We start from the raw sequence: 27,965 nt of genomic DNA, 5'->3' as shown, positions 1-27,965 counted from the left end.
GGTGGGGAAAGCAGAATTGTCCCTCCTAAAGAGAAAAGGAAGCATGGTAAACAGCCTACACTATGGTGCAAACAGCAAAGACCCCTAGGAGAACACCCACCTCCTTGAATCTTTGTTACCACCAACTTAACTAATTAAATATATGTGTTAAGGATCCATATTACAAAATGGCTACCTAATCTGTCATCACATCAGCCTTCTGGGTTACTCTGATATTGACCTCGCCATGGGCCATTTTTCTCCCATGAGTCCTTACCTGCTGTTGATTTCCTAGTTACAGAGTGCTAGGTAACTGGAACTTAGAGCAAATCTGAACCTTACCAGAAAGGCACCGCCCAGGCAGATACAACACTGGGAAAAGGCAGCCAAGATATTCAGAGGGATTACATGATAATGAATACTCTATCACTCTAGGTACCAGAGCTTCTCATTTTTCTTGTCCATTTGCAATGATGTACAAGAGGTTCCTTCTCGCAGAGGGAAAATAACTTCAATTACGTGTTCTTGAAAAAAGAAACACTGAAATTATCTTCTTTCAAACGGTAGAATTAGCCCCATTTTGAGCTGAAAGCCTGCCAGAAAAAATATATTTCTGATATTTTCGTTCTTTTTCTCTCCCCTTATTTAACTGTGTCAAGTTTGCAGTTTGCAATTTCCTGACGCTGCTTCTCCTTTCTGACTCTCACTGAATTATCACACTCTATGCTCAACGTCTCACTGTTCAGTGGAAGGAGCGCTCCGCTTCAGGCCAAAGGCAGAAGATGTGCTGGGCACCCACCCTGCTTCAGGTTGAAAGCAATGGGTCTCAGAGGAGGAAGGAGAAAGGAGGAGAACCACTTATTAACGATTAGAAACCCACCAATGAACATTCCTCACAGCTGCATGGGAGCAGAAAGGCATGTGCTTAGTTCTTCTATTCCTAAGGTCCATTTTCTCGGAGAATGAATGGTTAAGGGCACAAAGACCACCATCCAGAAAATCTGACTTTAAAAGTTTGATTTTATGCCAGTTAGTCTTCAACTTTCAAAAGGTTTGTTTTCTTACAACCCGTTTTTCATACTCCCTCTCTCATGCCATGCATGGATGTCACTAGATCACCCTTCTTAGGCCAAATTTGGAGTCATAGCCAAGGACTGATGATTCTGAATGACAGCCTGGGGGAGTTGCTGGATGTCACCGCAGCCAGGGGAAAGCGCTGGGTGTCCACCTAGGGGCTGTGGTGTTTGCACACCAGAGAATTATGGTAACATAGGCTGAGCTGAGAGGTAGTGGCTTCTCTCCATGCCCACCCCACCAGTCCCCAAAGTATCAGGGTAGCCTTAAGAGTGCCTCGCTTGGAGCATGCTTATTTCTGGCCCTGACAGCTAGGGCACCATTTCAGTTCCCCAAGGGTTTTGTTTCTCTATTAGACTTTCCCATCTATAAACTGGAAGATACTAATATCTAATTCATATGAAGAAGCTCTGTAAAATATTAAACATAATATTGTGTTTAAATGACAGTTGTGGTTACCAGGAGGGACACCTTACAAACCACTAACAAAGATGATTTTCTTCTTGGAAGTGGAATATTTGCAGATAACAGTATCTCTCCAGTAACTCTTCCTCTTCTATCTCCTGATAAAGTACTTCAGTCTAGTCTATTTGAATTTCACATTAATTGTTGTAGCAAGAGATGTAATTCCTCTGAGTCTTTTTAATTGTAAACCTTGAAATACATGACATTTGGTGAAGGTATGCTTTGCTGGCTCTCCAAATTGTTAAACTCTCTACATCTTAGCCTTTGGCACCAAAGATAAACAGTAAAGCAGGGCTCATGTTTGGTTATTCAGAACGAAGTAGCCTCCCTTATGTGTCCCTGCCTAGATGAGCTCCAAGCAAAAAAGGCATAACCACATATGCTCTCCCACCTGGTAGACAGGTAGGAAAGGTCAGAAGCAGGAGTCCCAGTTACTCAGGGTCAGGGAGAAGCTAAAGCAAAGATCTCTTACCAACCTGCTTCATAGTTCTCGTTTCATGACTCCTTCTCTCCATACTCCCATATTCTCCATACTTTCCATCCTTCAAGAAGGCAGGCCTTCCTTAAAGGAGAAAGCCAGTGGCCTCTGTGGCAGGTGATAAGATCTCTATCAATTTGCTTCCTTCTTATATACCACCATACATGATTCCTACACAAGGCTACTAGAAGCTATTTCCACAGCACGAGAGCTAAAAGCTACCTGCATTTCTTTGCTCCATTAATTAGGCCTATGTGTGCTATGCAGAAGGGATCTGATACAACAAAGGCAAGACAATGACAAGACATTATTTCCATTGGTAGGTTTCACCTCAACAAGACTCAAGACATAAAAAGTTTGATGAATGGGATGAACTGTTGTTCAAGGTTGCGTTTTCAAACAAAACGAGGTCTTGGTCTTTGCTGTGCTCCACTAGTACCTGGCAGTGACTTCCACTGAAAAGACATTTCATCTTTATTTGATTGCCTGGAACAATGCAAAGGGCTAGTTGCTCCAACACTGGGAAGAAAAGTGTTACCACAATGCACTACTTTCCACGCACTGTCCCATAGAAAAGCCATCCTCAACCAGACATCTTACTGTTTCTCTTACCAGGGCTCCAGCCTTGACCATGGTTCTAATTCACTGGGGCTTTACCAATTCCTTCCTGTTACATATTTAGATTGTTTCACAATTCTTGTCATTATTATGTTAAAAAAAACCCAGAAAGATATTAAAAAAGTACTATCTGATAATTCCAAATGTATACAAATATATATGTAAGGGTGCCAGCATGTGTGTCTATGTAGGTATAAAAAAACAGATACTGGAAGAAAAAAATACCAACATGTTAACAGCTCATGTTAGGATGATAGGAATATTAATTTTTTCTTTAATATTTTAAAATTATCTAAATATAGTAAAAAATGGATGACCCTTAAAAAATAAGAACTATTCTTTACAAGACATGGGATTTCAGTCTTTTCTTTAGCATTTTCAGACACAAAGCCAGAAGAAAAAGAAGAATGTAAAGTGGGGACAATTTGTTGAAAAAAATAAAGGCACCTAGATTTTCAGTCAGATATGCACAGAAACACTTTCCTATTATACAAGCTGTTTCTATCTAAGTGGGCTTGACAGATGCCTGAACGTGACACAAGACACTGAAATAACATGCAAATCAGTTTTCGGTTTTAATATGCAAATATGACGCTTGGCACATCACTTTCCATGGCTGAGGTGAATTTCTGTTTTTGAGTTTTTCGTGGGAAATGCACGCCAGCAAACAAATGGTTAACTCCCCATATTTCACCTAACACAAGGTGGTTTTCATTTGAGTCAGAAAGGTTCTTGCTCAGCAATCCAAGGCACTTAGGATGCAAAGGAAGGGCATGTGTTTTCTTCAGTAACAATGCCACCCGCAGCAAACAAGTCCATCCTCTGACAGATGCACTGATCACACTGGATTTCTGGGCCTTGGCGGGAGGCAGGCAAAGTGTTTCCATGAGAATAACAGAGAAAAGGTTTTTTGCTTGACCTGTGAAAATCAAATCAAAGTAGCTCAGCATGGTGGGAAGATTAGCTTCTGGAGACAAAGACAAGGAAGGAGTCAAAAGTCCTTGCTTCCAGGATACTGAGGCAGTGTGAAAAACTGTACCCTCGGTGAAATCTACATTAAGTTATCCACAAATACTAGTAATTAGGCATGATGGCAATCATCAAGATAACTGAGGTGTATTCAATATCTCAATTACTGGAATTGAAATTCCAGTTCAAGGAATTTATAATTCAGTCAAGAAATCAAGGCACATGAGGGAGAAATAAAGAACGAAGCAAAACACTGACTGCTGATGGTAATCAGTATGGTTTAGACACTTAAGAGTATAGGCTCTAGGGGCTGGCTACCTGCTTGGATTCAAATCCCACATCCACTACTTGCCAACAGTGTGACCCGGGGCAAGATGCTTCAGTTTACAAAGTATTAGTTGCATAAACCATAAAATGGGGTCAATAGGATTTACCCCATGAGTTAAATGAGATGGCCCATGTAAATCATTCACTGCCTGCACTGATTAAGAGCCTATTCTTATCCTTAAAGATATGCTACACAGTAATAGATACCCCATGAATACTCCAATGGATGATATGATTTTAGAGGAAAGAGAAGTTACAGTGGACTGGGGCATACCAAAAACACGCCACGGGGGATGAGAAGATTGCACTGGGACTTGAAGCAAAGGAAGAAAGGTCTTTGCATTTCCACGCTCCTTCACAGGCAGCAAGGAACTCTGGGGCAACACTCACGCACGCTACATTTTATTTAATACTTTCCAAGGCAGGAATGTGTGTCTTCTGTACAAAGAAACAAACCACGTTAGTGGTTTGTTAAGTGACTTAGCCAAGATCACACCCATAGGAAGTGGCAGAGCCAAGAGTTAAACATGAGTCTTCTGATCCAAGCTCAGTGTTTTTCCACTAATTTACAGCTGCCTCTATATATTCATTTAGAAATATGAAACTTATATGATCTGTCATAAAGATTAATCAAGACAGTCAACCTCACTGATTAAAGCATGATGCTAATTATATCAGAGGTTGGAGACCAATGTGGCCCCATATACTTTCAGAAACATTGATTGTGGTGTAATGGAGAAAGTGTGGGCTTTGGAAGCAGAAAAAGCTGGTTCAAATACCAAGTTATATCCCTTATTTTGCATAACACTTCACAAGTTTTTTTAAACTTCTCTTAGCATAAGCATCTTCATCTGTAAATGGGGTCAGGGGGCAGGCAGGGAATAGGGAATGCTTCCATTTCAGGGCCGTTGTAATACCTAAGATGATACATGGCATGTGCTAATATTTAATAGGGGCTCATGACTTGTATTAAATGCTCACAAACAGTCTGTCAAATTTGAGCTATGGCTGCCTTTCAAATGTGGCAGGAAGGTGGATGAGGGAATATGAATGACTCAGTGCCATTCATCAGCACTGCAGCAGAGGGGGAAATAGATCATGCCCTGACACTGAATCTAAAGGTCAACAGCACTGAATATTTCTAACTGATCAGCAACCTTGATTCAAATAACAGTAATTCTATTGAAGGAATATCTCCTTCCATAAACTCTGAAAGGTAGAAATATGTAAGTATTTAATTTATATATTTATTGATTTATAATTGATGACACTGAAAATAATTAAGGTATCCTGAATAGTTTAGCAGGGACCAGACAATGTTCAAAATACGTTAACTCATTTAGTCACCACAGCAGCCCCATCAGATCAGAGATTCCAATTTTACAAATGAGAAAACTGAGGCACCGAGATCACCTTGACAGTACCTGGGGACTTGGAATCAGAATGCAGTCATCAATCCAGAAAGTGCATGCTTAACCATCATACAACTGCCTCAGCCTCTCAACCCATCTACATTTTTTTTCAGAGGGATTTTATGACCTATCTACTTAGGTTTAGGAGAATTTAATCTTGTATTATGAAGTCTTGAACTATCAAAGGAAACTTCCTAAGGGACAAATACCGACAATTTTTTTTTAATTGAAGTATAGTTAATTTACAATGTTGTGTTAATTTCTGGTGTACAGCAAAGCGATTCAGTTGAATATATGTAAATATATTCTTTTTCATATTCGTTTCCCTTCTAGTTTATTACAAGATATTGAATATAGTTCCCTGTGCTATAGAGTAGGACCCTGTTGTTTATCTATTTTATATATCGTAGTTTGTATCTGCTAATCCCAAACTCCTAATTTATCCCTCCCCTGCCTTTCCCCTTTGGTTTCCATCAGTTTGTTTTCTATGTCTGTGAGTTTGTTTCTGTTTTGTAAATATGAAGTATTTACTGTGTAGAAAGATGGCAACCTAGAAAATAACAAGCGTCCTGGGTAATTCTGATGTAGATGGACTGAGCATAAGAAGTAGAGAGACAGGGCCACTTTTGATGTCTTCATGATTCAGCAAGAGAAGTAGAACTGCTGTTCAAAAGACTACTTCCTTTATCAATCTCGGACACAAGCTGGGGGGTAATGCTAAATCTTAAAACAGTAAAAAGAAATGATAATTAGCACTGTACTAGAAGTGAGCGAAGGAAAAATCATGTAAAGGGTCATTAATACTCTGATATAAAAAACTAAAAGATAATACCATTTCCTAGTGACCAAAGTCATAATTTTTTTTTCTGCTGGGTTAAAAGTCCAAGCATGAATAAAACACTATGCAATATTCTATTCTATAAGAACTTGGGCCTCACTGAAATGTAAAACGCTGTAGTCTGCAGTAGTCTACTGGGAGGTAACTGTAGATCCCCGGCACTCTCTGAGCATTCCAGAAACAGAACACACTAGAGATCATTTAGTGGTAGGTGAAGCCCCTCATTTATAATGAGAAAACTGAGAGTCAAGGAGGGGAACTGAGCTGTCCCAGGTCACCTAAAAAATGAGTGGTGGAATCAAGAAGGGCTCAAATCAGGAAAGAGGTCTATTTTGAAACTAGTTCGTTCTTTTTCCACCGTGAAAGATGCACTCAGCACAGTGATACATTCTCGATGCCCTATAAAGTATGTTCCCTCTTGGCATGACTTTGGGAGCCCTCACCTCCATTTATGCAGCATTCTGAGATACTGAGATGGAAGCTGCTTTAAAGTGAAAATCATGGCTGTTATTCTCGGCAAGCTTACACAGACTGACAACAGCTGGCACAAACAGATGTGGTCCCCAGAGGAGTCTGCCGGCTGTGCTGGTGTCACCCCCGTGCCAGTCTTCTCTTCCTTGACTTAACAAAAGGCATCTCTCCTCACATGATGCAGACCCCACGAGCCACTTTTCCTCACAGGGGAGTCCAGAGTCCTAGGCAAGTTGGCCTCAATATCTTCCCTCTCTTTTTGTCTTATCCATTGTTTCCTAATGACATATATGGCTTTCTGAAAGAAATACTTCCTTCTGGTAAGAATCTTCTTGACTCAGGGCCTTATTCAATGCCCAGGGATTATAGTAATACCATTTATGGAGTCACTTACTGTCTACATGTGTTACCTCATTTAGCCTCTGAAATAATCCAACTATATGAGCACTTTTGCTACCTCACTTTACAGATGAGAAAACAGACACAGAGACTCCAAAGAGCTTCGCTCAAAGTCACGGAGCTGGTGTGAGAAGGAGCTAGGATATGTATCCAACCACACTGATTCTAGAAACCGCCTCTCAAGTTCTAGTAACTAGAGATTAAGACCCAGAAGGATGGGGTTGAAAGTGTCACTATAATAAGAACGAAGTGGGGTGGTTAAGAATCTGCCTGCCATTGCAGGGGACATGGGTTCGAGCCCTGGTCTGGGAAGATCCCACATGCCGCAGAGCAACTAAGCCCGTGTGCCACAACTACTGAGCCTGCGCTCTAGAGCCCGAGAGCCACAACTACTGAGCCCACATGCCACAGTTACTGAAGCCTGTGCGCCTAGAGCCCATACCCTGCAACAAGAGAAGCCACCGCAAAGAGAAGCCAGTGCACTGCAACGAAGAGTGGGCCCCGCTCGCCGCAACTAGAGAAAGCCCGCGCACAGCAACAAAGACCCAACACAGCCAAAAATAATAAATAAATAAAATTTAAAAAAAAAGAATGAAGTGGATTTGATATCATTAAGTGCCAAAAACTTACAAACAGTTATTGTTATAACACCACCATGAATATCATCAAAAACTCTATATGTTTCATTATCACTGTCATTCTAACTACCCTCACTGATAGGTAGGAAGCCAGTTATTACTGGCTTTATTCTTTTTCTAACCAAGAGACGTATTGCAGTGACTGACGCAGGTCACTCGGCAGGCAGTGCCTCAACCCTCATGACAATGCTGAATGTTATGGACTCAGCTCACACTGCTTCTTGAATATAAAATGAGCTTGTGGGAGAAGAACAAGTACAAGATGTTACAGTACATCAAGCACATTAAAGATCATATTGTTTCACATATGAGATGCAACCTAGCAAGGTCCTAATAGCACAGAAACTAAACATAACTGAGGAGATGATTGTAAGTAATACATTTATTCAAAGCACAATTGCTGAGTGCCTAGTAAGTGCTAGAGCTAAAGAACTTAAAGAAATAACTGAGACATGGCCCTGCCCTCTAAGAGATGTAGTAGGAAATATTAGGCATCTGGAAATATCCAAATGTAAAATATCCAAAAATACAATAACCAAAGTTAAATGTTTTAATCAATGCTACCAGAACACAGAGAAAGAGGAGGTGGCTCACATTGGGAAGACGAAGGGACACTCACAAGGGAAGGTGGCATTTTAACCACGTCTTGGATGAATACGGAATTTGGACATCCAGAGATGCAGCAAGAATGACATTCCAGGTGAAGACCCCAAGAGGGACATACGAGAGAGTCAAGTTGATAAGTTATCATCTTTCATTTCAGGTCAAAATCACATGTAATTGACCTTTGGCTCTTCTGCCCTCTCTGTTCCTTTTTGTTAGTTTCACTGTGCTGTGCATGAAGATGTCCGTAATACTTTAGCGAAAGTGAGGGAATTGTCTACTGGGACAACCACCCCTACATGAGGCTGCAGGAGAAGATGTCTACAGATCAGCCCATGACCTCGGCACAGCAGGTCAGCTGCTCCAGACTCGAGTGCATACTACTCACTGAAATGTTTGCTTTTTGCTGCTGATCTTAAAAAAAATGATTGCTTTAGTGAGAGGCTGAAGAAAATGAGCATACAAGTGGCTGTGATGATTTCTGACGCCAACAACTCAGTGCCTAGAGGAAGGTCAGAGTAGAGAAACACGGGGGCCCTGGGATTTTGCCACAAGGGCTGTGCCGACACATAAAAGATGAGAATCATGATGGAAGCTGTTAATTTATTTGTTTGTTTATTTGCTTTTGCAGGTTCCACAGAGGGATATGCTGTCTTTACGTAAAGCTTGGCTGTACGTTTTCAGGAATCCTCTCCATTTGCCCCTTAGAAACCTACATAGGTATCTATGTTCCAGTTGCTATGAAACACTGTCATACAAAACCAGATTGAAAAAAAACTAAATGTGCTTTACTGTCTCTTTAGCTTAATCTGCAATCTCGGATAGTAACTAGGAGTCAAAAATTACTTTCCCCAACTAAGAAGTCTATATAGGAAACAAACACAGAGCAGCCTGGTGGTTAGGAATTTTAGGCCCCTCTTTGCCATAAACTTGCTAAATACAACTTAGATAGTCATTTCCCCTCTCTGGGTCTGGTTCTCTCCAATGGGTATAATCTTCAGTCTCCTAATGCATGTTTCTTATGGCAAACAAAGGGAGCAGGAGAGGTAAAATCACTCAAGTAATTTGTGAACAGCAACATGCATAAAGGGGACACACAAATCATGCTCATCTTCCTCTTCCTCATCATCACAGCTAAGATTTATTGAGTCAGGCCCTGTTCTAAATGTTTCAAATGCACCTCACCCTCCCAACCTCCTGCTCAGGTAGTTACTCATTCAGCGATGAAGAAATTGAAGCCTGGAGTTGTAAGTAGAGCGCTCAAGGTATCACAGCCAGGATTCAAACACAACTACAGTCCATGGCCTTTACTGCTATACCATGTGTGGTATTATGAGTGTTGCACTGTCGGTGTTTTCTCTTCTCTGTTTTCTAAACTTTTGGCTAGGTTGTTATGTTGCTCTTGTAAGTTAAAATTAAAATTTATTAATCCAAATCATATTTACTGAGCCGGCACAAGGTGGCAGATACTGCATTAGTCAGCACTTTGATTAGAAAGGTGAAGATAAAATTAGAAATGCAAAACACCCCATGACACAGTAGCATAAACTGACGTTAAATGTAGCTGATACTATTTCTTCTCTATGGAAAAGACACGGATAGACGTATCCTAAAGGGTAAGAAAAAGGGTCTTGGATGAAGATAAACACAGTGATAAGAGGTAACCATAATTACCAACTAAAAATGTGCAGGCATTGTACTAAATCAATGTTCTACAAACCACATGGAATAGCATTAGACCTCTTTCTCCAAATGAGGAAAACAGAGGCCCCGGAAGGTTAGATAGATTGTCTACAGTCTTGCAGGTAGTACCGGGAGAGCCAAGACTCAAATCCTGGACTGTCTAGCTCTAGTGTTTGTGTTCTTAACCACGAAACTACCTCTAGCAGAGGGAGGAGGATGGCGAAGGAGAGAAGAATGCCGTGACTATTCTCGTATTCTACCTGGCTCTGACTACAGGGATTTCTGTGAGTATTTATAGAACCCATCTATATTTCACACTGCTATTTATCACCCTTTAAGATGTGTTATTGCTTGTGCTCGAAGGGAACATAGAAATTAGGCCAACCTCTCACTTCCAACTTGTAGATTAAAGAAACTTGGAACATTTTGCGGAATGTTAAAAAAAATTGGAGGTAAAATTGGGAAATAAACGAAAACTTCTCTTTAAACAAGTGGAGCAGTCCCTTGAAAGCCACATATTTTTCACTTCGAAGGGTATATCACACCTGCATTACTATGGCAAACTTAGAAGCTTGTCAGTTTAGCTTTGCCAAGTTCTAACTTCCAAAGGGAAAGCCTAACCCACAGCAAACAGCAAGGAGGTCAGATGGAGGCCGAGATGTCAGATACTATAACAAGTACCGGAGTCAGAGCCAGAGGACTAGGATTTCAGCCCTAAATCTGCCACATACTGGTCACATGACCTAGCATATGTCACCTGATCTCCCTAGACCTTATTCTGGACCAAGTGGGTTCTACCTATACTTCACAGAGTAGGTTTGGAGATAATTACCCTTGGAAGCATTATAGAAATCTTTAAGAGTTTGTCAAATGTAAATATGGTCAATATATTGAAGACATGGTCTATGATGGAACAGGTTTACCTTGTGATCAGTCAGGGAAAGAGAGACAGTGATTTCACAGGTCTGAGAAGCATATCAATATTAAGAACCCCATTCGGCGTTGCCTGTGCTCACTCACTGAGCCAAAAAACGAACCCAGATCTCCTGACATACCATCATGTGTTAACCAGACAAAAAAGTACTAGTATCTTTCCTCACAGTTTCTCTGATGTAACAGCAAACCTCTTACAAACACACAGCACGAGGAGCTTTATGACTTTGGGCAAGTCAGTTTACTTTTGTGGGTCTCAATCTCCTTGGTGACTGAATGAATACAGTAAAGTGTTCAAATTCAGACCATATGGATTTCAGAGAGATTTTATTAGGAATGAGTGACATCATGAATTGTGAAAATGTGAAAACAACAGAATGTCAGACAAAGACCAGGGACAGCCAACACCACCCCTTTAAGCCACTGTGAGAAGGACTCAGTCACTTGCGAATACAATTATAAGCACAGGCAAATCAACTTCTCCTGCCAAGAAGTTCTGTTGCCCTTGATGAAGTGATAGCATTTTGGCCAGAGAGGAAATTTCGTCATTTTCCTTTGACTTTGCTTCTGACTTTTACAAGATGCATGCCTGGCATTCAGGGACTGAGGATCCAGAAGGCGATACAGTCCCGACTGCAGTTCACAGCCGGGAGTAAGCAACTTGATCACTGCCCAAGCAGAGAAGAGATCTGCCAGCTACAAATCCTAGGCTGAAATCCCCCAACCTACAGGCACCAGAGTACACAGGCCTTCCAACCAGCCAGACAGCAGAAGTATACTTCCTGAAGCCTACCACAGGCCAGGCACTGTGATACAGAAAGAAACAGATTACAAAGCTCCTGCTGTGTCAAGCGCATCCTGTCTTCTCATTTAATCTTTCCACATCCTCAGTGAGGCAGGCACTAAGAGCCCTGATTTACGGATCAGTGAACTGAGGTGCATACAATAAAAATAATAGAGCTGGGATTGTAATCCAGGTTTAACTCTGAAACTTGCACTTTTTTTCAGTTGAACAAAAGTGCCTGCCCTCCAGGAGCTCACAATCTAGTGGGAAAGTCAGAAAGGCAACTCAATAGACTGTGAGCTCCTTGAGGGCAAGGACCATTTTTTTTATTCTTTCTTGTATCTTCAGAGCCAAGCGTGGTGTCTGCCATGCAGAAGGTGTTTATTTAGTGTCTGCTGAATGGATAAACCATAATCAGTTGTTCTCTCTCTTAAGATACAAATCCACTGACACCACTCCTCTGTTCTCACACACCTCTGCTGGGTGTGCTTTGCCAACCCCCTGAGAATTACTTTACAAAGTTCTTTGCAGCCCTGCCTTCATAGCCTCAACTTTCACTATTCATGCCCTTCCACATGCCCTGTGCTCCATTTCCCTAACCTCCAACCACCTGGCCATGGAGGTGGCAGTCAACAAATGTTCACTGAATGGACACACGAATTATGAGAAGGGAACGATCAGTGCTATGTATGAGCCCTGAATATAATAATGCCTTGTGAACACCAGGGTTAGATTTATCCATTAGGAAGCGTCACAGAAGACAATGGATTTGGGCCATCTAACTCTAAAATCTCAAAGGCTGGATGGCATTGCATAGGAAAAATTCAGTCCTTTTTTTTTTTTTTTTTTACTATTAATTAGACAAGTGACATCAGAACAAAGCATTTTTCTTTAAATCAGAATATAAGCTGTGGCAAACTGTATCTTCTCCTCAAGAATCTGGGTGCAGGGCCAAAAGCCCATCATATGCATTATTGTTTTTCCTCTCCTAAGTACTCAGGGAAAATTGAGTCTCATCTGGCATGCAGTGGCTCTCAGCAAGGTCATGGTTCTTCTGCGGTGGTGCCTAGGGCAGTTAAGGTAAGAACTGTGTTTTCAAAAGGAAGAAACTTCAGTCGTCTTTGAAAATAAGACACATGGTTAGCCAGGATGGCATGGGGACAGTCCAGGCTTTGGTCAAGAAAACAGAAGGAGTAGGAGAAAGTTGGAGACATTCCTAAGTTAGCCCTTCCATCCTTGAACCCCGTATTGAGTAGACCATGGTGCACTGCCCGAGGAGACAAGAGATCTGTTCCTACAGGACTGTGAGATGTCAGGCATCACTCAGTTTGCTCATCTCTAACATGAGGCAGCTGGAACTGAACTAGATGATTTCCCATAATTTGGAAACTGGAAATGAGAAAGCACGGAGAAAAGAGATAAGCTGTAACCAAGCATATAAATCTAAAGACTCGTAAGAAAGCCACAGAATTCCTTTATTATTTTGACAGCAAGCAAAATTAAGAAAATCTGTCCTTTCAGAGAGCCTGACATTGAGGCGCTCACATCAGTACATATACTTCACCTCAGCACGCACATACCAGGTGCCTTTGCCGGTCCCCAAGCTAGAGTCGTAAAGCCCCTGCTTACTATCTATTTGAAGATTAGACGCAACTTTCACATCCTTGATGTTGACGTCCCCCTAACCCTGCTTTTTTTGTACTGCCTGCAAATGTGGCCCAGAGATAAGCGATGGAGCAGGAGCAAAGCTCCAGCTCCCTGAGCACTTGTTGAGTCTGTCTCACACTGATTCTTCTCGTGGTTGCCGTCAGCGCATTTCCATTTCCTCCCTCGGTTCCCCCATCCTCTAAGTCATGGGTTCTGAAGCCTGGCTGCCCACTGGAATCACTTGGGGAGCTTAAAAAATAATAATGCCCACTCCCCACCCAAGAACAATTAAATCAGTATCTCTGGGGATGAAGTTCAGGAACTGGTGTGTTTACAAGGCTCCCCAGATAATTCTGACCAGCAAATGGGGGCAAGAACAAGTGCTAGTTTAAACACTGGAAGTCATATACCAAGTTAACTTCTCTCTTTTTTACTGTCTGGCATTCCTCATGGGAATCCTCTATCCCTCCTGCATCCATGGTGCCCATTAGATTTCTCCCCAGAGCCATCAGTCAGGGTAAGAGTTGCAAGAACGGCTGTGGGGATAAGTTGGAGCCACTCAACTTAGTTTAAAGGAGGCTAGAACTTTCTATACCTTCTCCTTATCATCACTGCCTTTCGTATAGGCCCGTGGCTACATAAAATAAAATCATCCAGAGGAAGAGCTGGTACTTTGACTGGTATGATTCATCCTTCATGTTGTTATCAGTATTAATAATGCCTACATTTATTGGACACTGAGAGTGTGCAGGCACTGGGCTAAGTATTTTATATAGATTATTGCATTTAATCCAAAAACCCCTGTGAGGCAAGTACAGATAATATCCCCATTATACAGATGAGGAAACTGAGGCTCGGTGAGGTGAACTATGCATAACACACTCTGGCCCAGGGCTGCCTGCCTTCAAAGCCTGTAATTATACACATTAGGCCATGGTGATACCCTGACTGCATCACTGTCTTCACAAAGATGGAGGGAAAATGTAGCTCTCAGTATGTCCACGTTTGGCTCCAAGAGTAAGGAGTCATCCTTTGGACCTGTTTGTGTGCCTAATAATACCTCTGACACTGGCCTAAATAATGGCCAAACTGAGTGAAGAAAAGAGAGGTGGTGGTTGGTAGAGGAAAGAGAACCTTTAGAGGAAAATCTGTTGTTAAATTAAGAAAATTTTTAAGCATAGGTGATAAGCTAAGCATGGCAGCTAAACTCAGCACAGGCTGTGATAGCAAATGTTTTTCCAAGAGATTTCAAGAGGCATCTGAAAAAGGGAGCTGTGCAGCTCCCAGGCAGTGGGTTCGTCTTGCTGGTTGATAAAGCCAGCACCGCGGAGAAGGGAGAAGAGCTGCAGCTGTGTGTGAGCCATTGGAACTGATGCCCAGGCGGGCAAAGAAGCTTTCCTCAGCACTTTGCCCTGCTAAAGGGCACCCCCTTCAGGGGGCTCTTTACTCCTGTCTCTCCCTTTCTCAGTGGAGACTCATCCCTGCCTAGGAAGGGGTGACCCAGAAATTATTTAAGAAGGGTAGAGAAGGTTGATCAAGGGAGCAAGAAAAATGTCTACAACTCAGAATTCCTTGGCTCCAGTGGGACATGGGTTGTACTAAAGCAAATGGGTTGAATTTGGAAAGCTTCCTTCACCAACAGAGAGGTGAATACCTTTTAGGGAAGTGGTCCAGCTTGCTTAATTGGGTTTATGCATCTGAGGGTGCTCTCTCTCAGGACGGCAGGTCTTAGCAGTTAGCTTCTCTACCTTGAGCAGAGTGCTGCAGCGGACACAGGCGTGCTCTGCTTGCCATGCGGGTCTTAGACCTATAATCGCCTAGTGGCCTCACGCAGACAAATGAAATTACTATTCTTTCAACACAACCACAGAGGCCATTTTCCACCTCAAGGCTACCGCCCATGTTATGTCCACTGTCATGAATGCCAAGAGCCAGACAGTCCCAAACATCCCCTGTAGGGTCAGTGCTACTTGCCTTCACATCCTACTTCAGATGCCTCATTCCTTGATCCTGAAGCCAAAGCAATTTCTTCTTCCTCTCACCTCTCAAAGCACAGCATAGTGCTTATGAGCACACACACCAGAGCCTACTGCCTGGACCCACTGCTATTAACTGTGTGACTCTGAGCAGATGGCTTACCCTCTCTGTGCATCAGTGCAAAATGGAGATAATCACAGTGCTCACATTTCAATGGGCTGTTTTGAGGATGACATGAGTTAATAAATAGAACAGTGCTTGACACGTAATAAGTGCAATATAAGTACTTGATAAATGAATAAGTACCCTCTCTGAGGCACCAATTACTGTCTAGCCAGTAGTGTACATTACATGCTTTTAGCACATTATAGGAACTCTTAAGTGTTTGTTTCGGGATTAGTAGTGTCCATACTTTCACAGCATGGACCCAGCACCTGACCCAGAGAAGGCAAACAGTAAATGTTCATTGAAATGAATTGTGTTGAACTAATGAATATCAATGCCACATTCCTATGATTCTGCAAACCGAATAGCAAAGCGAGAGGCTTTGGCTAAGATTGAGCACCTTTGTTATCCTATAGCATCTTCCCAATAGCACACAGAGAAAACTAGTAAGAAGGAATTTCTGTTTTCTTTTCAGTGCTGTATAATTTTGGTCTCATGTTAACACGCCTCAGGGAATAAAATATGTATTTACATAAAATTTCTGGTAATGGCATCTTGAAAAGTAATTAAATGAAACAACAGCTTCTATCTGCTGAGGGCTCCGTTTCTAACACTAGGTGTGTGGTGATGTTCTGGAATGTGACCTGGACAGCTGCTCCCCCCAAACAGTCTACCCATGAACCACAGGGAAGAACCTGGCTCATCTATGACTTCAGGAAGCTAGAACTATCTTGGGAACATGCAAGAATGTGGCAGACCTTAGGCCCGCTGACAGAACTCCCTGGGTAAGGTGAACATAGGTGTTCCACAATTAAGAAGACATACTTACTTCTCCTTCTCTGCCAGCTTTCACGCCCCAAAAGAGTTTGGGAGAGTTTAACCTAAGAATCTGTAGAAGATTTTAGAAATCATCTAGGTTAATGGTCCTCAACCTTTTGCCCCTAGGCCCTGATGTGCCATGATACCTGTATAACAGAGCTTCAGGATGACTTCAAAATTTTAAAAAGCCTAAAATACACAGGTATTTGGCTGGGGCTAGACTGTTTACTGATAGAATATCAACTCATTGCAGTGACATTGGTTATATCACTCTATGATCAAAGTGTCTGAGCTGGAGTATAAAAACTGGAAAAGAATGCACATTTCCTTAATAAATGCAGCTTGCTGGGCAGTATCTTCAGCACAAGGGGTCTTAATTCCAAAAGTAAAATGAGGTGCTTGTGCTGATGAAAAGATCCAGCCTGAGATTAAAATGACATAAAGACTCAGGTTTCCTGACTTTGAGTCTAGTATTTCTTTAACTACATCATAGCTGATACTTCTGACTGGATGGTCCTTACAGGGGTGTTACTGTATCTACACTGATATTTTATATGTAATATCTTTGCATCAATAGAATAAGATTTCTTGACCCTCCTATTGTTCACTTACACTGGCTTACTTGCTGTAAACATATAGACAACTAGAAACACATAAACACAAACTGCCCTCCCTACCTCCCCAACCGTGATTTCCTAACTGACCATTCATTTTCATAAACTTGTCTTTAAGAAATTTCAAGAGTTTTCCCTCATTTCACGCCTTGTGCCTTTCTGTCAGATTAAGAAATAATCAGAGTGCACAATCAAAAACCCAAGCGGGCAAGGCAGATGGACCAAAAACACAGCAGTTTGACAAGCTGTTTCCCTAGGAAACCAGGCAAAAAGCAGGATTTGGACCAAATATAGAACTGGCAGCCAAAATGTGGAAACAGAAACTTCCAGTCGTGGATGGGTGGGAAACCCAAACAGCCCACCTCTGCAAACCACATACAGGAGGTGAAACCAAAGGAGAGGCGTGCTTCATTGGGTGAATCCAGTAAGCTCAGAGGACATGCACTTCCACGGTGCTAATCCAGGATGAGACGCTCACATGGGTCTCCAGTGAGTCTCCTGAGTCACTTATGAGAAAGGAAAAGGGAAAGAAATGAGTCCTACCTACACCGAGCACCCCAAGTTCATGGACTACAGCCTGACTCACGGTCTAATGGAGAATCAGACTCATGAATGTGTAGACATGCCTTTCACCCCATTATGATCTGTCTGAGTGAATAAGGAGAGAGGCCTTGGGGAGCTCATGGGCTACTCACTGCCACTGCCACAGAGTCTGTGACTTAAGATCTCCTTTGTACAGTTTTTTTACTGACTCATCTCTCCCCTCACGGGCTTCGGATAGAAGCAAACGCGTGTTTTCTCTTGTACTTCAGTGTAGGAGCCTGTATCACTGTATACCTTATTCCTCTTTGTAGTCATCCTGTTTTAAGATAAAAGCAAAACAGAGCGGTGCCTGAGAATAGAAAGTGACTGTTGCTACACCTCAATTTGCTGCCTAATGTCTCCAGGTCCTTCCATGCATCAGGGCCTTAAGGGGTGTCCTTTCCTGGCTGGTGTGTATGCACCAAATCTGTCTGCAATTATAGGGGGAGACGGCATGCGATACCTGGCTTCTGTTTCAGCAAAACATGATATTTCATTCAGATTTCATGGTGATTATTGACATCCTTGGACACTCAGTACAACTTAGTAATTTGCATGGATGTTTACTGTGTTTGCCAATGTGAGCTACAATTAGGGCGAACATAAACTTTTGACAACAGCCCAGCCTAGTTCTACTCCTGAAATGCCTGCTCTGCTGCTTCCTTCAAGCCCTTTGCACTTGCCAAAGGGACCATAACAAACCCTGCTGCACGTCACTTGGCCTTGGCCTGACTAAGCAACAGCCCTGACAGGTACTGGTGCTATCAGGGCAGGGAGAGCCTACAGGAGGAATTAACAAGGACTGGAAAAGTACAAGCTGAGAGCTGTGGGGGGTGTGTGTGTGTGTATGTGTGCATACACTGACACGTATGCTAATAAAGGCAAGAGGATGGAAAAGAAAGGCTTTTCCTCCCCCAAAAATCACACAATCTGTGTTATCATTGGATTGAAAAGTCAGTAATTTCTTGTGTACGCATCATGCATTTAAATTTGGAAACAAATTTTCCTTGTGTGACTTTTCTTGCTTTGCTACTAATATAGCAAATTCCCAGAAGACAGAAGGGAAAGGATACGGAAATAGAAAATCTGAGTTCAAGTCTTGGTTGTGCCCATGACTAGCTATGTGACCTTGAGTGGTCTCGAGGCTTTAGGTTTGCTACCTGCAAAACAGGAAGACAAGCATGGTGTTGTATTCACCTCACAAGGTTTGGATGACCAAAGAGTTAATATCTTCATTCATTCACGTAACAAATATTTACTGAGCTTCCCCTCTTTGTCAGGCACTGTTCAAGTAGCTGGGGATATAGTCATGAACACAACAATGTCCTTGCCCTCAGAGAGCTTATGCTGTGGGTGCACACAACGTGTGTGTGTGTGTGTGTGTGTGTGTCAGAGAGAGAGAGAGAGGAGCAATATACACACATATTAAAAAGATACACATGCAGATAGACACTACACACCCATGCACACAATATTAGGATAGTGATGAATGCTACAGAAATACAGTGAAAAACTGTACGTGGTAAAAATGGCATACAAGTCAAAAGTATTATTTAGCATTATTACATTAGGGCCCTAGATATATGCTTTCTATAGTTGTAATATATCCTTCTTTTCATCTTTCCCACCTTCCCTCCCTTCTCTCCCTTCCTGCCATAAATATTGGTTAAAAGCATACTTTGAGAATTGCATCGGGGTGCAGGTTCATAAGGGAAGCAGATAAATTAGAAGCAGCTCCTGCCCTCAGGAAGCTTGCAGATGGCATAAAGATAAGCCATTATGTAAGTTACCATCGTTGTAGGTACATCGTGATCAAAGCGATCTCAGAGAAGAGTAGGTCTAATGCCTTGGAGATTTCCCCCAGAGAGATCACTTGGGCTTGGGAAGGCAACAGCTCAGGAAGTACCTCCTGGAGGCGAGGGGGAGGCAGAGCCTGGGGTGGGGAAGGCTGTCCCAGGCAGAAAGGAAGGAGGGAGCAATAGGAGTGTGTCCTAACGTGGACTTGTGACGCTGGCTGTCTCCCAGGATGTAACGGGAAATGAACTTGGGAAGATGCAATGGGGAACCGTCAGCCCCCCACCGTGGAGAATCAGCCCACTTAATGTTCTCAGCAACATTTTCTCTGTAACAGGAAGTCCTCACTTCTGCTGGGAAACTTAGTTCTCCAGCCTCTAAGTTCTGGCCTTAACCAGAGTAAAACGAGATCTGTGTTTCATAATAAGATTTTCCCTAATTTCAAAGTTTGGGTAACTATTACACAGGCTCCTTTTCAGTAATAATGACACAATGATCCTTTCACACATGACTTCTAAGTAAAAAGGCATCTTCCTCTATTGGGTCTGTATCTCTACTTACTTCCTAAAGTTACACTTTCAGGAAAGCTGAGGCCTTTCCTATAAGTTGAAGCATATGATTCTATTTTTTCTTGCTGCTGTTTGAGTCTGAATGTGTCACCGTCATTTTCTGCTGCTGATTTGGGGATAAGGCCGGGTAGTAAGGAAGTGTTCTTCCATTACTGCAAGCATCTGTAATATGAAGTTAGAGAACTAAGTTATGCTTTTTGGCTTGATTTCAAATACCCTTCTTATTATGAAGGGTGTGAACTGGAAATAAAGATGTCTTCTTTCATTTGAAAGATTGTGAGCATTCTTGCTTGATAGTCCAAATAAATGGATGAAAGCTGCCAACAGTATGTGGCTTCAGATTAGCTTGTTCTTAAAGCCACAGTGAACTGAGACAATCAGCTGTGATCCAATTTAGAAACACTCCTCTAATTGTTACGACTGCAGAACAAAATCTGAGCAGAGGGTAAGGAAGCATATAGTCAGAGCCTACATTTCCCATTTCCCTGAGAGATGGAAAAGAAAAGAAAAAGATGATGATGATGAAGAAGCAGCAGCAGGAGGAGCAGACTCAGCTCTGTGTTTGTAAATAGCAATTTGAAAAAAATGCCAGATCCCTATCAAATTACCAATGGCATTTTTCACAGAACTGGAGCAAAAAATTTCACAATTTGTAAGGAAACACAAAAGACCCCGAATAGCCAAAGCAATCTTGAGAAAGAAAAACAGAGCTGGAGGAATCAGGCTCCCGGACTTCAGACTGTACAACAAAGCTACAGTAATCAAGACAGTATAGTACTGGTGCAAAAAAAGAAATATAGATCAATGGAACAGGATAGAAAGCCCAGAGATAAACCCACACACCTATGGTCAACTAATCTATGACAAAGGAGGCAAGGATATACAATGGAGAAAAGACAGTCTCTTCAATAAGTGGTGCTGGGAAAACTGGACAGCTACATGGAAAAGAATGAAATTAGAACACTCTCCAACACCATACACCAAAATAAACTCAAAAAGGATTAAAGACCTAAATGTAAGGCCAGACACTATAAAATTCTTAGAGGAAAACATAGGAAGAACAGTCTTTGACATATATCACAGTAAGATACTTTTTGACCCACCTCCTAGAGAAATGGAAATAAAAACAAAAATAAACAAATGGAACCTAGTGAAACTTAAAAGCTTTTGCACAGCAAAGGAAACCATAAACAAGATGAAAAGACAACCCTCAGAATGGGAGAAAATTTTTGCAAATGAAGCAACTGACAAAGGATTAATCTCCAAAATATACAAGCAGCTCATGCAGCTCAATATCAAAAAAACAAACAACCCAATTCAAAAATGGGCAGAAGACCTAAATAGACATTTCTCTAAAGAAGATATGCAGATGGCCAACAAATGCATGAAAAGATGCTCCACATCACTAATCATTAGAGAAAGGCAAATCAAAACTACAATGAGGTATTACCTCACACCAGTCAGAATGGCCATTATCAAAAAATCTACAAACAATAAATGCTGGAGAGGGTGTGGAGAAAAGGGAACCCTCTTGCACTGTTGGTGGGAATGTCAATTGATACAGCCACTATGGAGAACAGTATGGAGGTTCCTTAAAAAACTAAAAATACAACTACCATATGACCCAGTAACCCCACTACTGAGCATATACCCTGAGAAAACCATAATCCAAAAAGAGTCATGTACCACAATGCTCACTGCAGCACTATTTACAATAGCCAGGACATGGAAGCAACCTAAGTGTCCATCGACAGATGAATGGATAAAGAAGATGTGGCACATATATACAATGGAATATTACTCAGCCATAAAAGGAAACGAAATTGAGTTATTTGGAGTGAGGTGGATGGACCCAGCGTCTGTCATACAGAGTGAAGTAAGTCAGAAAGAGAAAAACAAATACTGTATGCTAACACATATATATGGAATCTGAAAAAAAAAAAAGGTTCTCATGAACCTAGGGGCAGGACAGGAATAAAGACGCAGACGTAGAGAACTCAATTGAGGATATGGGGAGGGGGAAGGGTAAGCTGGGACGAAGTGAGAGAGTGGCATGGACATATATACACTACCAAATGTAAAATAGATAGCCAGCGGGAAGCAGCCGCATAGCACAGGGAGATCAGCTCGGTGCTTTGTGACCACCTAGAGGGGTGGGATAGGGAGGGCGGGAGGGAGACGCAAGAGGGAGGGGATATGGGGATATACGTATATGTATAGCTGATTCACTTTATTATAAAGCAGAAGCTAACACACCATTGTAAAGCAATTATATTCCAATAAAGATGTTAAAAATAAATAAATAAAAAATTTTAAAAATGCCAGAATAAAAGAATTCTTTCCTCTGATGGATGCTCCTCTGGGAGTTATGAGCATCCAGTGCTTATTGGCTCATATTCACCAACAATTTTAATGACCATTTTGCTGCTGCTTCCTCATACCAGAGGAGATTAGAACCAGTAAACATTAGAAGGTGGTGGGAAAGACTGTGAGAGGCGGCGCAGTGACAGCAGAAATGGCAGCTGACAGCCTGAGGGGACAGGAGAGACAAATTCCTGCATTACAGCAGAGTCAATAATAGATGGTCATGATGATGACCTTGAGTCATCAAGAGGTTTCAAATGCTTAGAATGGCCTCTACGGACGGAGAGAAATATGAAATGTATTTGAATAAGGTTTTCAAAATAAGGCATTACAACTGCTTACCATTATTATTATTATTACTACTAATTTTGTCTCTGTTAGAGGAGAAAGCTTAAGCTTTGTGGAAAAGTCAAGTGCAAGGTACAAAGTGGCTATACAGAGCGTGTATATAATACATTCATGAGTACACAGAAATGCACCAGTTCTCCACTGAGGCCAAATATTTTTCACACACACACACACACACACACACATGTATTCAAAGTCTCGGCAAGCTAAAGCAAGATAATCACAAATACTGAAATGTGCATTTGCTTGGCTAGAGAGGACACGGTAACAGCCATGATTTTACAAACAGGTGAAAGGGCACAATCTTAAAGAAGGTGGCTCCTATTATATTCCTGATAGTAAAAAAAATAATAAGTGAACTTTCCCATAGATTTTCATGATTTACAGCCACACCTGTGTTGTTATCTGCATGTTTTTCTAACCACCCTGTGAGGTGGGCCTTCCAATGATCTCCATTTTACACCTGAGGAGTCTGAGGTGTCTAAGCCTTGGCCCACAGTCACACGCTGCTGGGTGACTGGAGCCCAGGTCACTGAGTTACCAACCCACATGGCTTCTTCTGTCCAGCACCACTCCCCCCTTAGTCAGGGGCCTCTCTACCAAACATACCCCAAAGCTCACTTTGCTACTCCTACTATGGATTGTCCGTTCAATGCCAGCCACTCCCCTTGTCTTCTCATTCAATCTTCCCAACCAATCTGTAAAGCAGATTATCAGCCCCCATTTTTCACATGAGGAAACAGTTCTCAGAAACGTCAAGTTACCTACCTACATCAGCAGATTTATAATCTAACTGCACTCACTTGAGCCTGGCCTTCTTTTTGTGCATCTTTTTCTTTCTTTCCACAAAACTCAGAATTTTCACTTCCTTAATTATCTTTTTCCTTATAAGGGCAAGATCTAGGCCTTATTTATCTGTATTCCCTCATCGTATCTAACATGGTACATGGGACACAGTGGATGCATAGAAAATGTTAGCTAAATATATGTCTGTGCATAAAGGAAAGAGTATGAAGTTTGGAATCGGCAAGACTAGGATTTATATCTCTTCCCTGCTATTTCTGAGTGTTGTGTCCTTGGGAAAGTCTTCATAAGCCTTAGGAGTTCTCTGCTAACTAGTAATGCAGAATTGTACAACGTATTCTGAACCCAGAAGATAATCAATACTTTCTTGGTTAAGTTACAGTCCAATTGATTTCCCCATATTCTTTTGGGTGACCTATTCAGAATGTTTTAGAAATAGTTTAACAAAATGCTTTTAACTCATAAAATAAATCTGAGCTATATGTAGCTATACCAAATGTAATGTCCCTCACGGGAAGAAGAAAGTGGTTTGTCTTATTAACATTCAAGCATACTTATCTGCTCATTCATTTCCTTTTTCACTCATTCATTCAAAATTGAGGGAAACGTGCTGTAACGCAGGACCATGATGGAAATGGAAGCTCCACGAAGAGGGGCTCTGCTGATACTGGAACAGGAGCTAGAATGATGTGATGAGTGTTATAAAGAAAGAAATATGAAGTAGTGTTTCTGGGAACTTTCCAAATAGCTCTTTATCTTCCATTTGGTTGGGTGAATAAAGAAATGATAGAGAGCTTAGTTGAGGGTTTGGTAATTTCCCATGTAAGTCAGAAGAGGCATGACCACACTGGGGCCACATTGGGGTTACTCCAGGGCTACAGCTTGTTTCAGAGTATTAGGAGTATTAGGATCCTCTGTCATTTCCAAATTGTCAAGCCCCTGTCTTCCAGCAAACTACACCTGGGGGTCACCTAGGCCCGCGGGAGGTGAAAGAGGCGGCTCTGATACAGACACATCCTTCTTTTTTTTTTTTTTTAATTTTTTTTTAAACGTTTCTTTAATTTATTTATTTTATATTTATTTTTGGCTGTGTTGGGTCCTCGCCTCTGTGCGAGGGCTTTCTCCAGCTGCGGCGAGCGGGGGCCACTCTTCATCGCGGTGCGCGGGCCTCTCGCTGCTGCGGCCTCTCCCGTTGCGGAGCACAGGCTCCAGACGCGCAGGCTCAGTAGTTGTGGCTCACGGGCCTAGTTGCTCCGCAGCATGTGGGATCTTCCCAGACCAGGGCTCGAACCCGTGTCCCCTGCATTGGCAGGCGGATTCTTAACCACTGCGCCACCAGGGAAGCCCAAGACACATCCTTCTTTTGGCCAGTTTGAGTGCCTGCCCCACTTCCCTAACATTCTTCAGGCTCAACAGTGACCTTGTAAAATGGTAGTTTCATTTTAAGGCTCCTATTCTCGTGATTTTTAACTGAATTTCACTAGAATGCAGATGACAGAGAAGCTCAAAAGAATGATCTCCACACCCCATTTTCCACTAGGAAAAGTTCTGATATACCACCTATGGCTCAGAAAGATTTAAAAACAGCTCTCAGAGAAACTCATCTTCATATAATTCAACTGGATTCAGCAAGGATGTATCAATGATTTTCAACCTTATCCAACTTCGTTATAACACATAGACAAGGGACATCTCATTTGAAGAGATACCAGAAACTGAGGAGCACATTTAAGACCAACACAAAGTCAAAGATAAGTCAATTCCTAAATAAAATACCCTCAATGATTCTGAAGATGGGGTAACAAGCCACTTTCACTTAGTAACTAGTCTGAAAAGAATGAAAGATGAAGAAAATGGTGGATTCTAAAAATAACATGATTGTATTAACTATTGCTGCATACCGATAAAAACGTAGTGGAGTGAAACAACATACATTTATGGTCTCAGTTTCTGTGGGTCCTGAGTACCATCGTGGCTTAGCTGGGTCCTCTGCCTCAGGGTCTCACAGGCTGCAAGCAAGGTGTCTGCCAGGGTTGTGGTCTCACCATTAAGTTCAACTGCAGAAGGATCTGCTTTCAAGTTAACATGGTTGTGGGCAACATTTAGTTCCTGCAGGCTGCTGGACTGAAGCCTTCAGTTTCTTTTAGCTACCGGCTGCCCTGAACTCCTTGTCACATGGTCCCCTCCATACGGCAGCTTACAACACGGCAGCTTGTTTCTTCAAAGCCACCAAGGGAGAGAGCCTCCTTGTAGGACAGATATTACAGTCTCATGAAGCACAATCCTATATGAGTAATCTTGTACATGCCATCACCTTTGTTTTATTCTATTGGTTAGAAGCAAGTCACAAGTCCTGTCCACTCTCAAGGGCAGTGCCATACACAAAGGCATGAATACCAGGAGGTGGGGATAATTAGGAGCCACCTTAGGGTCTATCTGCTTTCATGACATTTCCTGCCTTCTGCATAAATATCTGTCTAAGAGGCTGCAGTGGTCTTAAATACAAGAGAGGGGTTTTCATTTTCTAATTGAGAAGGAACTGTAGGTATTGATGAAGATTTTGCCCTGTCATCATTTGTCTGATACAGAACATGTATTTTTTCCTCTGTTAAGCACAAAGACATATGATAAAGAATGGAGAAGGGGCTTCCCTGGTGGCACAGTGATTAAAAATCCGCCTGCCAATGCAGGGGACAGGGGTTTGATCCCTGGTCCGGGAAGATCCCACATGCCGTGGAGCAACTAAGCCCGTGCACCACAACTACTGAGCCTGCGCTCTAGAGCCCGAGAGCCACAACTACTGAGCCCGCACGCCACAACTACTGAAGCCCATGCACCTAGAGTCCGTGCTCTGCAATGAGAGAAGCCACTGCAATGAGAAGCCCATGCACCGCAATGAAGAGTAGCCCCCGCTCACCACAACTAGAGAAAGCCCATGTGCAGCAACGAAGACCCAACGCAGCCAAAAATAAAATAAATTAAAAAATAAAATAAATATAAATAAATTTATTAAAAAAAAAAGAATGGAGAACACATTTTTGTTGTTTTTGTTTTAAATCCTTCACAGTGTAACCTCTGGACAGAGTTAGAAAACTCAAGGGTTAACTTTGAGACGCATTAATCCTGCTCTGAAGTCCAGCCCTGGACTCAACTTCAGTGCTAATGGCCTGTCCTATACCCACTTCAAATTACCTAAGAGGTGGGGAAACAGAGCAGGTGAGTGAAAACACTTAATTGAGAGTCGCTACAACCTGCCCTTGGGATAAAGTGTAGCTGTTTCAACAATTTGGTGTATCCTCTCAAAAAGTATAAGGCAGGATTTTATCAAGAACATTTCATGAATAGACAAATATTCAAGGGTTGGAGTCCACTAGAATATGGTAGTGACTGCTACTTACTTTTTCTCCAGCATGTTCCCTTTTCTAATGCTTTCTTCTCAAAAATATTATCTTTTTATCCAGCCTATCTCAAATTCTGAATTAGAGATGAGTAATCTTTCACCCCTAGTACTCTTTCTCGTTAATAAATAAAGGGATTTCACTCATCAAAACTTAAAACTGGCTTCCAATGTAAAAGGGAAGAACGCCAAAACTTAAAAACTAGTGTCTATTATAAGAAAGAGGAACACAGCAGCAGAGACATTAAGGTACAAGAAGGAAAACTGAAAATTAAGAATTTTGAAAGCGTGATTCCAGAATGTTTTTCTATAACAAGGTCAGCCTTTAACATTTTCAAGGAGAAAGAACACACCTCTTTTGATGCATACTAAAGTAGTTAATATATGTCCCTATACTGCAGTGGGCAATCAAAGCACACTAAGAATTGTAAAATCATTAAATGCTAGAGCTGAATTAGAACTTTGTGATCATCCAGCCTAATCCCTACAATTCCAGGAGGACACTGGGGAGCTGAGAGGTTATACAATGACAGTAACCTGACGGTAGGACTGGAACTAAACTCGCTATACTTGGCTTCTAAATTTAGCCGATTTTACCACCACCACTTTGTGATGTGTTGTTCTTCATACCCAAACAGCCATACATACACCAGGAAATACAGACTTCAAGATATTTCTCCTATTTGCTGGAGCTATTGTCTCCCTCTTTCTCCCAATCTCCTTCCCTCCTTTGTACTTGTGTGTTTTGGTGAAGTTTTTGAACAGGGAAGGAAGTCAAATGATGGAAATGGAGACCCAGGCTACCCATTCAGATCTTATTATTCCTCAAAACAGTTTAACACCCACCCACACGCTCCCTCTGCGAGGCTCTCATTATACCCCAGTGAAAAGTGACTTGACACACTGCCTCATCTCTGTAAATGAAACTAATCAGTGCCAGTTATTTGATTGTTTCAATTCTTCCATCTTTTTATCTACCGTCCAGAAGGACTATTTTTCTCCTTTTATATTATACAAATAACTAAGCCTAATGTTAGGCATGTAGAAATGGCTTTAAAAAATATTTCTTGATTATTCCGATGCCCACATAATCATAATTATTTTCAACGGGATCGGAATGGCATCAAAAAGTCATTTTGTCAAAGGCTTACACAACAGAATACCAATATTTCATTCACACATCTCTAGTTGCTAAGGCAGGATGCATGCTCTGG

General features: G+C 41.8%; 1 protein-coding gene and 1 long non-coding RNA gene across 9 annotated transcripts in view; one reads left to right on the top strand and one right to left on the bottom strand.

Annotated features, from left to right (window-relative positions):
- LOC118894686 (LIM domain containing preferred translocation partner in lipoma) overlaps positions 1-27,965 on the bottom strand; it is a 697,996-nt gene that overhangs the window by 179,903 nt on the left and 490,128 nt on the right. The gene's annotated exons all lie outside the window — the stretch shown is intronic.
- On the top strand, positions 9,858-26,050 carry LOC118894687. Its single transcript, XR_005019731.1, has 3 exons — positions 9,858-9,887; positions 10,158-10,238; positions 25,968-26,050. It is a non-coding gene; the product is annotated as an uncharacterized LOC118894687 (long non-coding RNA).

Source organism: Balaenoptera musculus, chromosome 4, assembly GCF_009873245.2.
Source record: "Balaenoptera musculus isolate JJ_BM4_2016_0621 chromosome 4, mBalMus1.pri.v3, whole genome shotgun sequence".
In the NCBI taxonomy this organism is placed as follows: domain Eukaryota; kingdom Metazoa; phylum Chordata; class Mammalia; order Artiodactyla; family Balaenopteridae; genus Balaenoptera; species Balaenoptera musculus.
This window is presented reverse-complemented; position numbering and strand designations above follow the sequence as displayed.